At 39.1% G+C, this 14,788-nt stretch overlaps 2 pseudogenes across 1 annotated transcript; one reads left to right on the top strand and one right to left on the bottom strand.

Annotated features, from left to right (window-relative positions):
- Positions 1-2,424: 2,424 nt before the first annotated feature.
- Positions 2,425-3,507, bottom strand: LOC126954872 (chromobox protein homolog 3-like; annotated as a pseudogene). Its single transcript, XR_007725743.1, has one exon. The product of XR_007725743.1 is annotated as a chromobox protein homolog 3-like (transcript).
- A 6,259-nt stretch (positions 3,508-9,766) lies between these two features.
- LOC126954873 (60S ribosomal protein L23a-like) lies at positions 9,767-10,257 on the top strand (annotated as a pseudogene).
- The last annotated feature ends 4,531 nt before the right edge of the window (positions 10,258-14,788 follow it).

The raw sequence follows: 14,788 nt of genomic DNA, 5'->3' as shown, positions 1-14,788 counted from the left end.
ATATAATTCCATTGTATAAAAATATATAGTCTGGCCAGTTGTGATGACTCATGCCCATAATCACAGCCCTTTGGAAGTCTGAGGCAGGAGGATCGCTTGGGACCAGTAGTTCAAGACCAGCCTAGGCAAAATAGTGAGACACCCCCCCCCCCATCTCTAGAAAATTTGTTTATAATATTCCATATGCTTCACTGGTAACATTTTATTTATATTCTTAATTTCTTTCTTTTAAATAGCTCACATTTATTTTAATGTTTAATATTAGAAGTGTCTGAGATCTTTATTTAGAAGTTTGGTGATTTTTTTTTTGTGGCAAGAAATATGCTGTAGAAACTTAACTGTTTTTTGTATCAATTAGCCTATGGTAAAATTCATTTTATTATACCTCATTTCCCTTAAAGTTGAAGTTTCCAAGACTCTATCAATGACATTAAATAAGAACTTATTTTATAGCTAATATATAAACATTAAAATAGAAAAAAGAAAATACATTCCATGTGATTTTAATCAGTTAACTACACAACTTCTAGAGTGGGTAAATATGAAGGTCTTTTGTGTGTGTGTGTGTTTAAATTTGTATAAATGTATGGGATACAAGTGTAATTTTGTTACATGCATAGATTGTATAATGGTGAAATCAGGACTTTTGGGGTATCCATCACCTGAGTAATATACATTGTACCCATTAAAAGTAATTTCTCATTATTCACCCCCTCCCACCCACTCCCCCTCTAATGTTGTTAATTTCATTAAACAAAAATGAAGCATCTGGACCCTCTAAAGCCTGAATAATCTGGATAATTATGAAATCTACATTTCATTTTGTACTATACAGACTTGAACTTCACAATAAATACACATATCCCAGACCTTGGCTGTCTAATAGTTAAAAGATCTTGAAACCTGGAATCAGCACACTCGACTTTTTGTACTGGCTCTGACATCTGCTAGCTGAGTGACCTCTGAAAGCCCCCTCTCCCGCATTTGTAAAAGTAAGGTTATAACTACTGACTATCTCACAAGACTGTCTGGGAAGATTAAGTGAAAGAATGTATGTAAACACAATTAGTAAACCATAAAATGCTAAGCAAATGTAAATTATTATCTTGGGTTCAAATTTCAGCTTTACTATTTTATCTCTATATGACTTATATGTCAAGCTACTTAACTTTTCAAAGCCCGTTTCCTTACCTGAAAAATGGCAGTTTTATAAGGATTAAATGAAACAATAGAGAGAGAGACAGCTTAAGTGCAACATAGTTTGTGATAAGGGCTTGGTAAGGGTAACTAGTATTTCTTATTGTCACTTATCTTCTTACCCATATAAAAGAAAACATTGTTTTAAGTTGTTCTTCCAATAATTGTAACAGTGTATTCCAAACTATTCACATGATCAAAACCCGTGCTTAGAAGAGACCTGAATTGGATAGCATACAAGCTAGAGCAAAGCAGCAGAGCTTTTCTCTGTACAGAGCTAACTGGCCAATATGAAAACTGAACCTTGTCCTTATTAGGTAATTGGAGGAACCAACCTGCACACAAACTATATAAACAAATTTTGCTTACCAAGAATGTTGTTGCCAAGCCCAAGGATCAGCATCAATAACATTTGATGAATATTACATTCATAAAATGTTTGGATAAGAATTAACATTGCCTGTTTATTTCTTACAAGGACATTTCAGTAATTACCTATTTCTTTCTCTTTGCTTTTGTTTTTATATTGCCCTGTCCTTGCAAATCTGAACTCTGTGCCCATTTCTACAACAGATGGCTTTGGCTGTTGCCACCCAGCTGTCTTTTCCTTTTTTGTCCTGAGAAGTGAACAAAGTGGGTCACCATGAAGGAAAGCTATGTGCTACCTCTCGCAGGCTTAATTCGATTTCCCCTACAGCCCCTGAGGTCAGAAATCTCCAAGCTGTTTATGACCCAAATTCAGATCTGCAATGTGCCCAGGAAACCTGACAGCTGTGTGGGCAATTCTGGCTCCAAATTATGCTAACCTTCCGGTGATTCCATTTAAAACAAAATGAAACAAAACAAAAACCTCAGGATACTCAATTGAAAAGTATAAATATTTTTGATGAATTATAGTATGTAGCATATTGAGCAATAATAATGTAAACCAAGCAGTTATTGTTTTATTTCTTTGTAAGTATAGAGTGCTGTATGTTCTCAGAAGCCACTGAACTATGGTAACTTCTGATCTTATCCCAACCAGTTGCACAAGTACTGGGAATCAAACACCTGTTTATTTGTTAATGCTACTGAAGGAACTTGATCATTAGGTTTTAATGACTCTAAAATATACACTGAAATTCTATTTCAGACCAAACTGCATTTTCTTTCATATACGGGTTTGTTGTGATAATCGATTTCCTATTTATAAGAAACAGTATGATTCATATACTTTGTCTTACTGGGTTTTCTTTTTCTTTTCTTTTCTTTTTTTTTTGAGATGGAGTTTCACTCTGTCACCCAGGCTAGAGTGCGGTGGCATGGTCTCAGCTCACTGGAACCTCCACCTCCTGGGTTAAAGCAATTCTCCTACCTCAGCCTCCCTAGTAACCGGGATTACAGGTGCCTGCGACCATGCCCAGCTAATTTTTTGTATTTTTTTTCTTTTCTGATAAAGGAAGCAACTACAGAAAGCTTTTATTTATTTGTTCAAAGTAACCAGTGCTGTGGATGCAAAAAAAATTCCCAACAACTCTTCCAATGCTACTTTCAAAACAAACATATCAAACTTGATTTTCATTAGGATGTAGTTATTTCGTCACACTAGTAAATCAAAATCCAAGACCCAAATTTTATATATATATATATAAATATATATAAGAAAACAATGTGAACAATTATTGAGCTTCATCTTCTGGACAAGAATGCCAAGTTAGTCTCTCTTCATAAAAAGCAATTACAATTTGACGACACTTCATATTTGCCTCTTTCACTAGCACCAAGTCTGCCTCATCAGAATCTTTCCATTTCATAAGAAACATCAATTCTCCACTGCTGTCTGTGGCATCAATTATTCTTTCCGGATCAAGACCTCTGGCAAATCCTCTTGGTTTGTCAGCAGCATCTCTTTTCTTCTGTGATTTGCTGTCATCAGATTCACTGTCAGATGAAGATTTTCTTTTTGTACCATCTTTTTCTTTGCCAGCTTTCTGAGAGTTAAGAAATGCTTCGATCAACTCTGGACAATCTAAATTTTCTTCAGGTTCCCAAGTATTGTCAGCATCTGTAAATCCCTTCCACTTCAGGAAATATTCCACTTTCCCCATTCACTACACGTCGATCTAGTACTTTTTCCACCACAAATTCTCCCGGCTCTGCCTCTTCAACTTTTTTACTCTTTCCCTTCTGTTTTTTTTTTCCCCCATTTTTTGCAATGTAGTTTTATTGGAGGCCATTTTTTATTGCAGACTTGAAGAGCTATTATTCACCGCCTCCGAGGTGCTCTAGGTCACAGGTCTGCAGCGTCAATATTTTGTATTTTTAGTAGAGATGGGGTTTCCCCTTGTTGGCCAGGCTGGTCTCAAACTCCCGACCTCAGGTGATCTGCCCACCTCAGGTTCCCAAAGTGCTGGGATTACAGGTGTGAGCTACTGTGCCTGGCCTGTTTTGCCTTACTGTTAGTAATTCATTGTTTTTATTCTCAGGAAATAACGTAAACTCTGTATGAATACTATCAGTCAATTTTTGAGTTTTAGGAATTGCACGTGGTGTCAATAAATGACTTAGCGTTCTTTTAGAGTGCAAGACAATCAATTAAATGCATGTACATTGCATTGTATCCTAGTATAGGACATATAATATTAGCATACACACTATATGTTAATTATAGACTCCAACCACTCCAGCTTTCCCTGGGAAGAGTATTTTCCCCACTGCCCAAAGGTAACTAGGCACAGGGCCAGTGTCCAAATGCAGCTGATGCTCTCTTCGTTATATATTAGCTGTTACTGTACCATTTCTGGAAGAGTTTTCTAAAACAGCACAGGCATATTGGTGAGGAGGAAAACATGCACTTCACTTAATGAGCAACTATTGTGTGGCAGGCCCCAGAATGGGCACTTCAGAAAAGCAACAACAAAAAAAGATACTGCCCCTTTCCATTCTGGTCAAAAGGCAAGCACATAAGTAGGTCATTCAAGTAAAGCATAGTAAATGCTATGACAGAGCTAAGCACAGAGCCATGGGAATATAGGGGAAGAGCTAGAACTCTCTCTCCTCAATTTCAGACTCACTAATCCAACAGCCTGCTAGATGTCATTAACTTCTCAATGCGTTAAAAGTAGAACTCAGAAACCTCCCCATCCAAATAACTGTAGCAGATGCTGCAGGTGCCCTGTTCGGTTTCTCTCTGGCCTCCAGATTCTATTCCTCCTATATGTGAGAACAGCCCTCAGCCAGTAATTGAGGGAGTGGACACATAAGGCAGCTCTCTCCTTACTCAGGTGGGATAACTCAGAGGCAGAAGAATTCTGTTGCATGTTCTGCAGTGGTCTCATTGAATCTTTACCCATTGAGGGCCATTATGGTAAAAATGAGTCAAGTGGAAGCCCCTGGAAATTCCTGCCCTTACCAGTATTGGAAACCACAAGTAATACCTTATCCCTGATGGAACTTCAGAGATTAGCTTCACCATTAAAGATGTGACAAAAAGCAAGGGTAGTCATACCTCTCACTCCCCATTCAATTTGCCCCTTCAGCCTATACAAAAGTTGGAGGGATCCAAAGAATAACCACATGTTATCAAAAACTTAATTAGGTGACTCCAACTGCGGTTGATATTTACATATCATCTCATTTCTGCAACAAATCAAGAGTCCCTGGCACTTAGTGTGCCATTATTGACTTGCAAATATTTCTGTTTCTATACTAGTTTGCAAGGACCACCAGAAACAGTTTGTTTTTACCTGAAGTAGCCTAAGAACTATGTCAACACTCCTGTGTTCTGCCATAATATAATCTGCAGAGATTATGATAATCTTGACAGTTCACATAAAATCACACTAGTCCACTGCATTGATACCATTATGTTGATTGGATCTGATCAGGACCTGAACAGGAAGTGGCAAGTATTTTAGATGATTTAATAAGACCCATGTGAACTAGAGAATAGGAAATAAACCCCCATGAAAATTCAGAAGCCCATTACCTCGGTGAAATTCCTGGGGGTCACGTGGTATGGAACATCTCAAAATATTGCCACCAAAGTGAAAGATAAGTTGCTGCACCTTGCAAAGTCCCCCAGTAGAGAAAAAACACTAGGTAGACCCATTTGGATTTTAGAGGTAGTATCTCCTACATTCGAGTGAGCTACTTCAATTCCCATTTACAAGTAATCTTATTAAATCAATAAAGCCGCCAGTTCTGAGGGGGACCAGAGCAAGTATAGACTGAAGTGTAGATTGCTCTTCTTTATAACCCAGTATATGCAATGATACTTGGCATGTCTGTGGCAAGTAGGATGTTGCAGGAAGTCTCTGCCAAACAACAATTGGAGAATCATAATGTAAAACTCAGGGTTTTGAAGCCAATCTATGACTCTTCTCAAGATAACCATTCTCCTTTCCAGAAACAGCTCCAGCTCAATACTCGTACTGAATGCCTTACGTGTAGCCTGAGTTTTCCATTATGAATTGTATGCCCTTCCTAGCCATAAAAGTTGGCTGCATAAAGTCGAGTGCTCACAGAAGCAGCCTCCCACCAAGTAGAAATAGTATAAAAGAGATTGACCTCGCACACATCCAGAAGACCCAACTAAGTTACCTAAGTAGATGGCTTTACTCCATCAACATCAACTCCTGGCCCTTCTCCTTCAATCCATACCTGTGGCCTCACTAGGAAGTTTCTTATTACCAGTTGAATGAGGAGGAAGTTCAGGCTGTATTTATAGATGGTAAGACAGTATTCTGGGGCAAACTGGAGTGGACAGTGCAGTAGCACACTTCCACTCAGGAGTGTCTCTGGATGGTGGTAATGTAAAATACACCCAAGCCCAGAACTTAAAAAAATACACTTGGTTATCTACTTTGTCTAAACTCAGAAATAGCTATAAGTATGGACTTACTCTGATTCATGGGCAGTTTCTTAGAGCTTGGCTGGATGTTCAGGGACTTGATAAGAATAGGATTTGAATATTGGTAAGAAGAGGCCTGGGAAAGAAGTGTGTGGATACGTCTCTCATAATGGGTACAGCATGAAGACACTTATATTTCATGTGAATGCCCTCCAAAGAGTATCTGCTATAGAGGAAGCGCTCAATAATAGTGTAGAAAAAGTGTCATATTCTTATATATCACTCAGCCTCTTTCACCAGCCATCATACAGCCCACTGAATGAACCCATGTATAAAGTGGTCACAGGATCAAGAATGGAGGCCATTCACAGGCTTAACATCACAGGCTGACCTGGCTACTGTTACTGAGGAGTACTTAAAGGACCAACAGCAGAGAATAACAGCACTGAGCCCCCAATATAGCACTATTCCCTGGAAGACCAGCCAGCTACCAAGCACAGACTGATGACAGTGGATCCCTGTATTATAGAGGAGGCAGAGATTTGTCCCCACTAGAATAGACATGTGTTTTGGATATGAATTTGCTTACCTTGTTTGTGGTGCTTTTGCAAATATAACCATTTGCGGACTTTCAGAATGCTTTATTTACCATTATGGCATTCCAACATTGCTCCTAATCAAAGAATTCATTTCACAGCCAAAGAAGTGCAGCAATGGGCTGGTTCCCATGGAATTTGCTGATCTTACCATAGACCCCCACCATCCAGAAGCAGTTGGCTTAATTGAATGGAGGAATTGCCTCTTGAACTCCTTGCAATGCCAGTTGAGGAATGGAGTTCTGTTAGATTGAAATACACTTTGAATCAGCAACCAATAGGTGATGCTGTCTCTTCTATTACCAAAATACAATGGTCCAAGAATCAAGAGGGTAGTGCGAATAGATATCTTCAAATATTCCACCTCATGACCACTCACAGAAGTTTTGCCTTTCATACTTACAATTTTTCATTTCTGTTGGTTTTTGGAGGTCTTGGTTCCCAATGGCAGAATATTTTTGCCAGGAAACACAACAATGTCTGCACTGAATTGAAAGTTGAGACTGACACCTGGCCCTTTTGGGCTGGGATGATTGCCTCCAAATTACTGAGGAAGAATTGAGTTGCTGCTACACAATGAAGGTTCTGTGGACTGTGTCTGGGACCAGGGAGAAACTATGTCTGGGATTCTCTGAGGAACCTCTTAGTATTTCCATGTACAATAATGAAATTTAATATAAAACTATAGCAATTTTAAAACTGTTAGGGACAACTGAATATTCATATACTCCAGTATTGAAAGTTTGGGTCACACCACTGAGCAAAGAACTCCAATAAGCTGAGGTGCTACCTGAGGACAAATGAAACATAGAAAGGAAGAGAGAAATGATAAATATCAACTATGGTCTTGTGGTCAGTTATAAAAAAGCTTTGGATATTTTCATCCTTGCTTACTATGTATGTATTTGTGTGTGTGTGTGTGTGTGTGTGTGTGTGTATCTAGAAAGAGAGAGAGAAACTATTTCCCTCCTTCTTTCCCTTATTATTTTAAACAAATTTGTCTAGAGGTTAACGGTACAAATTAGTCTTTAGTAGAAGAACATTCAGGTGAGACTGTGACTGAATTTGAGGAGTAACTGACATGCTACGGAGATGGGTGGCATGACTGTATCCCAGAAATTGATTCAATGAGTATTAGCACTTTGTATCTTTTCATTTTGGGAGAAGGTAAAAATGTCTTCATTCATATATAGGATAGTTGAATCTTGGGTGGAAATGTAAAGTTCCTTTTGTTGGTGGTTAGAAGATTGAATACATATAGTTGGGTAAATATGGATGCTGAGTAGCCAAGAGATAGACTTTGTCAGTTACCAAGCCATTATCTTTCAGCTGAAAATGCACCCTTCTGAACTCTGCATGATAATGCTGGTTCAGGAACTCTTCAAACCACATTTCTGCTTTGCCAGCTGGCTTCCTGTTAGGCACTGCTGTTAAGAGTGTTCTAGAAGGATACTGAAGGCGGGGAGGAGGGTAAAGGGACTTCTTACATGTTTTCTCTATCCCTGCTTTTTATGCCTGTGAGCCTTACCATAGCATTATTTCTTCACACTAGTAGACACATTATTTTCTCTCATAGCGGCAGCTTAACTCAGTTTGCAGTTTTTCCTGTAGTTGCGGAACCATCCTCATTTTGTCCCACCTCAGAGACAACAGTACCAGGTGAGCAGTGCCTCATCTTCTGGTATCCGAATTTCAGCTCCACGGGACTGTACTCAAGCTTCTAAATTTTAGTCATTCCAGTGTCTTTATTCCACCAGCCTCAGTGTGGCAGCTGCTTCCTGCAATTGCTACTTCCAATAATAACTTAGTGTTTTCCTTTTGTCTTTTTGGTTACCTGGTTAACAACTTTGTACCTAGTGAACAATTTCCTCCTTTAAATTATCTTAGTGTGGTTTCTATCTCCTGATTGGATGGTAATTGATACAGACACCCTCCTAGGAGTCCCTCCTCTGCCCCCATGCCCTGGTCTAGGTTGGAAATTTCTCTCCTATTATACTACCATTAACAACTTCTAGCACAACCATTATCACACGTCCCTGCTAAACAAAGAACTCTATAATCACAAATACATTCCTAAATTATTCATTTTCTCATCTCCATTTCCCAGTATAATGCCTAGAAAATAGAGATACTCAATGAATATTTATTGAACAAATGAAAAAATGATTCAGGAAGATTCCCTGTGGGTAGGGGACAGAGGAGAGAAATAGAGGTAGCCAATAGACCAGTGTTTCACCAACATTTTGATTTCCGGATTCTTTTACAGAGTGACATACTGGTCTATGTTTAATAAGCAACTTTTTAAAAAAGCTCTGATTCATAGCATTTCTGTTTTTTGTTTTGTAAATACATCCCTGTGACCAATTTCAAGGCACCAATATGATGTCGTTGAATGCAGAGTTGGAAAGAGATGCATATGATTGGCTTTTGTGAGCAGGACCAGCCAGCTCCAGCACACCACTGCCTCCCTTCTTAAATGCCACTGAGGACCTCAAAAAACTTTAGATTATGTAAATAGTATATATTTACAGCATTTAAAATCAGAACTGAGAAATTCTTAAAATTTTAAAAATTAGTTTTATTAAAATAATAATAACCCTACTACTTGTTAACATAAATAACATATTTTTATAAAGCATAACTATATTTTCCAAGAAAAAAGAAGAGAAACATTGTTTTACATTTTGGTACATCTTTTTAATATCTGGAATAATACAAGACAACTGGGCTGGGTGAGGTGGCTCATTCAGCGCTTTGGGAGGCCAAGGTAGGAGGACTTGAGGTCAGGAGCTCAAGACCAGCCTGGGCAACACAGTGAGATCTCTATGTCTATGAAGAAATTATTTTTAATTAGCCAGGCATGGTGGTGTGTACCTGTAGTCCCAGCTACTCAGGAGGCTGGTGTGGGAGGATCGCTGGAGCCCAGGAGGTCAAGGCTGCAGTGAGCCATGTTCACACCCCTGCCCTCCAGCCTGGGTGACAGAGTGAGGCCTCGTCTCAAAAAATGAAAAAAGATAACTGGGTTCTCATATCTACTTCTGCATTTATGCTGTTGTGATATGTATTTTTATTTCAATATATGAAGAAAATCTGGCCCCACACAGATATTGTTAGAAAACGGAGGAATGGCCCTTTTCACAAGATGTCGCTGAAGGTGAAGAAGGAAGCTCCCGCCCCTCCTAAAGCCAAAGCCAAAGCCAAAGCGAAGGCTTTGAAGGCCAAGAAGGCGGTGCTGAGAGGCATCCACAGCCACAAAGAAAGAAGATCCGCACATCAACCTCCTTCTGACAGCCCAAATCACTGCAACTCTGAAGGCAGCCCAAATATCCTTGGAAGAGCACCCCGAGGAGAAACAAGCTAGACCACTCTGCCATCATCAAGTTCCCACTGACCACTGAGTCCGCCATGAAGAAGCTAAAGGACAACACCACACTTGCGTTCACTCTGGATGAACCACAATGAAAGCCCACAAGCACCACCTCAAACAGTCTATAAAGATGCTCTATGACGCTGGTGCGGCCAAAGTTAACACCCCGATCATGCCTGATGGTGGGAAGAAGGCATATATTCAACTGGCTCCTGATTGCAGTGCTTTGGATGTTGCCAATGTAATTGGGATCATCTAAACTGATTATGGCTGGCTAATTCTAAATATATAGATCTTCTTCTTCTTTTCTTTTTTTCTTTGAGACAAAGTCTTGCTCTTCTCCCCCAGGCTAGAGTGCAATGGCGTGATCTCGGCTCACTGCAACCTCTGCCTCCTGGGTTCAAGCGATTCTCCTGCCTCATCCTCCCAAGTAGCTGAGATTACAGGTGCCTACCACCATGCCTGGCTAATTTTTGTATTTTTTAGTAAAGACAGGGTTTCACCATGTTGGCCAGGCTGGTCTCAAACTCCTGACCCCAGGTGATCCACCCGCCTCAGCCTCCCAAAGTGCTGGGATTACAGGCATGAGCCACCGCGCCTAGCCTAAATATACATATCTTTATGCCAGAAAAACAAAAAAGAAAGAAGAGGGAAGAATGTGTAATTTTAGTGGCCTTTTCAGATAATTGTGGAAATTTTTCTTTGGCAAATTAAAACTCAAAAAGTAGTAGTTACTTAAAGATTAATTATAATGTGGAATCTGAAACCATACAGTGAACTTTAATAACCCTGTTACAATGAGATCCACTGGTCTATCTTACATTGCATTTTGAGTGACTCTTTTTACTTATGCATTGTTTTACAAAATAAGACTTTACAAAGTCATCTGCAATATATTGGTTCACTGAGCTGTACAGATCTTCCAAACGTTGACATACTTCATTAGATAATATAAAACATTATATCCACTAATATCACCACTGATCTCAACAGCAAAGTGTTAAAAGTATTGACAAACTATCAGGCTCTTAGTGGTGGGCACAAGTTTTCCAAAACTCTAATTTTCACTCAAATTTTAACATGGGCAATAAATACTGTATTATTTCAAGTTTTTTTCCTTGCAGTGATAGGCTCACTTCATGTACTTTTTTTTTTTTTTTTTTCAGTGATGGTGGATTTTTTTTTTTTAATTTGTTTATTATTATTATACTTTAAGTTGTAGGGTACATGTGCATAACGTGCAGGTTTGTTACATATGTATACTTGTGCCTTGTTGGTGTGCTGCACCCATCAACTAGCAATTTACATCAGGTATAACTCCCAATGCAATCCCTCCCCCCTCCCCCCTCCCCCCTCCCCATGATAGGCCCTGGTGTGTGATGTTCCCCTTCCTGAGTCCAAGTGATCTCATTGTTCAGTTCCCACCTATGAGTGAGAACATGCGGTGTTTGGTTTTCTGTTCTTGTGATAGTTTGCTAAGAATGATGGTTTCCAGCTGCATCCATGTCCCTACAAAGGACACAAACTCATCCTTTTTTATGGCTGCATAGTATTCCATGGTGTATATGTGCCACATTTTCTTAATCCAATCTGTCACTGATGGACATTTGGGTTGGTTCCAAGTCTTTGCTATTGTGAATAGTGCTGCAATAAACATACGTGTGCATGTGTCTTTATAGCAGCATAATTTATAATCCTTTGGGTATATACCCAGTAATGGGATGGCTGGGTCATATGGTACATCTAGTTCTAGATCCTTGAGGAATCGCCATACTGTTTTCCATAATGGTTGAACTAGTTTACAATCCCACCAACAGTGTAAAAGTGTTCCTATTTCTCCACATCCTCTCCAGCACCTGTTGTTTCCTGACTTTTTAATGATCGCCATTCTAACTGGTGTGAGATGGTATCTCATTGTGGTTTTGATTTGCATTTGCTCTGATGGCCAGTGATGATGAGCATTTTTTCATGTGTCTGTTGGCTGTATGAATGTCTTCTTTTGAGAAATGTCTGTTCATATCCTTTGCCCACTTTTTGATGGGGTTGTTTGTTTTTTTCTTGTAAATTTGTTGGAGTTCTTTGTAGGTTCTGGATATTAGCCCTTTGTCAGTTGAGTAGATTGCAAAAATTTTCTCCCATTCTGTAGGTTGCCTGTTCACTCTGATGGTAGTTTCTTTTGCTGTGCAGAAGCTCTTTAGTTTAATTAGATCCCATTTGTCAATTTTGGCTTTTGCTGCTGTTGCTTTTGGTGTTTTAGACATGAAGTCTTTGCCCATGCCTATGTCCTGAATGGTACTACCTAGGTTTTCCTCTAGGATTTTTATGGTATTAGGTCTAACATTTAAGTCTCTAATCCATCTTGAATTAATTTTCGTATAAGGAGTAAGGAAAGGATCCAGTTTCAGCTTTCTACTTACGGCTAGCCAATTTTCCCAGCACCATTTATTAAATAGGGAATCCTTTCCCCATTTCTTGTTTCTCTCAGGTTTGTCAAAGATCAGATGGCTGTAGATGTGTGGTATTATTTCTGAGGACTCTGTTCTGTTCCATTGGTCTATATCTCTGTTTTGGTACCAGTACCATGCTGTTTTGGTTACTGTAGCCTTGTAGTATAGTTTGAAGTCAGGTGGCGTGATGCCTCCAGTTTTGTTCTTTTGACTTAGGATTGTCTTGGAGATGCGGGCTCTTTTTTGGTTCCATATGAACTTTAAAGCAGTTTTTTCCAATTCTGTGAAGAAACTCATTGGTAGCTTGATGGGGATGGCATTGAATCTATAAATTACCTTGGGCAGTATGGCCATTTTCACGATATTGATTCTTCCTATCCATGAGCATGATATGTTCTTCCATTTGTTTGTGTCCTCTTTGATTTCACTGAGCAGTGGTTTGTAGTTCTCCTTGAAGAGGTCCTTTACATCCCTTGTCAGTTGGATTCCTAGGTATTTTATTCTCTTTGAAGCAATTGTGAATGGAAGTTCATTCCTGATTTGGCTCTCTGTTTGTCTGTTCCTGGTGTATAAGAATGCTTGTGATTTTTGCACATTAATTTTGTATCCTGAGACTTTGCTGAAGTTGCTTATCAGCTTAAGGAGATTTTGGGCTGAGACAATGGGGTTTTCTAAATATACAATCATGTCACCTGCAAACAGGGACAATTTGACTTCTTCTTTTCCTAACTGAATACCCTTGATTTCTTTCTCTTGCCTGATTGCCCTAGCCAGAACTTCCAACACTATGTTGAATAGGAGTGGTGAGAGAGGGCATCCCTGTCTTGTGCCAGTTTTCAAAGGGAATTTTTCCAGTTTTTGCCCATTCAGTATGATATTGGCTGTGGGTTTGTCATAGATAGCTCTTATTATTTTGAGGTACGTTCCATCAATACCGAATTTATTGAGCGTTTTTAGCATGAAGGGCTGTTGAATTTTGTCAAAAGCCTTTTCTGCATCTATTGAGATAATCATGTGGTTCTTGTCTTTGGTTCTGTTTATATGCTGGATTATGTTTATTGATTTGCGAATGTTGAACCAGCCTTGCATCCCAGGGATGAAGCCCACTTGATCATGGTGGATAAGCTTTTTGATGTGTTGCTGAATCCGGTTTGCCAGTACTTTATTGAGGATTTTTGCATCGATGTTCATCAGGGATATTGGTCTAAAATTCTCTTTTTTTGTTGTGTCTCTGCCAGGCTTTGGTATCAGGATGATGTTGGCCTCATAAAATGAGTTAGGGAGGATTCCCTCTTTTTCTATTGATTGGAATAGTTTCAGAAGGAATGGTACCAACTCCTCCTTGTACCTCTGGTAGAATTCAGCTGTGAATCCATCTGGTCCTGGACTTTTTTTGGTTGGTAGGCTATTAATTATTGCCTCAATTTCAGAGCCTGCTATTGGTCTATTCAGGGATTCAACTTCTTCCTGGTTTAGTCTTGGAAGAGTGTAAGTGTCCAGGAAATTATCCATTTCTTCTAGATTTTCCAGTTTGTTTGCATAGAGGTGTTTATAGTATTCTCTGATGGTAGTTTGTATTTCTGTGGGGTCGGTGGTGATATCCCCTTTATCATTTTTAATTGCGTCGATTTGATTCTTCTCTCTTTTCTTCTTTATTAGTCTTGCTAGTGGTCTGTCAATTTTGTTGATCTTTTCAAAAAACCAACTCCTGGATTCATTGATTTTTTGGAGGGTTTTTTGGGTCTCTATCTCCTTCAGTTCTGCTCTGATCTTAGTTATTTCTTGCCTTCTGTTAGCTTTCGAATGTGTTTGCTCTTGCTTCTCTAGTTCTTTTAATTGCGATGTTAGAGTGTTAATTTTAGATCTTTCCTGCTTTCTCTTGTGGGCATTTAGTGCTATAAATTTCCCTCTACACACTGCTTTAAATGTGTCCCAGAGATTCTGGTATGTTGTATCTTTGTTCTCATTGGTTTCAAAGAACATCTTTATTTCTGCCTTCATTTCGTTATGTACCCAGTAGTCGTTCAGGAGCAGGTTGTTCAGTTTCCATGTAGTGGAGCGGTTTTGATTGAGTTTCTTAGTCCTGAGTTCTAGTTTGATTGCACTATGGTCTGAGAGACAGTTTGTTATAATTTCTGTTCTTGTACATTTGCTGAGGAGTGCTTTACTTCCAATTACGTGGTCAATTTTGGAGTAAGTACGATGTGGTGCTGAGAAGAATGTATATTCTGTTGATTTGGGGTGGAGAGTTCTATAGATGTCTATTAGGTCTGCTTGCTGCAGAGATGAGTTCAATTCCTGGATATCCTTGTTAACTTTCTGTCTCGTTGATCTGTCTAATATTGACAGT

This window comes from Macaca thibetana, chromosome 5 (genome assembly GCF_024542745.1).
Source record: "Macaca thibetana thibetana isolate TM-01 chromosome 5, ASM2454274v1, whole genome shotgun sequence".
Lineage (NCBI taxonomy): Eukaryota > Metazoa > Chordata > Mammalia > Primates > Cercopithecidae > Macaca > Macaca thibetana.
The sequence above is the reverse complement of the archived record's forward strand: the minus strand, read 5'-3'. Positions and strand labels throughout refer to the sequence as shown.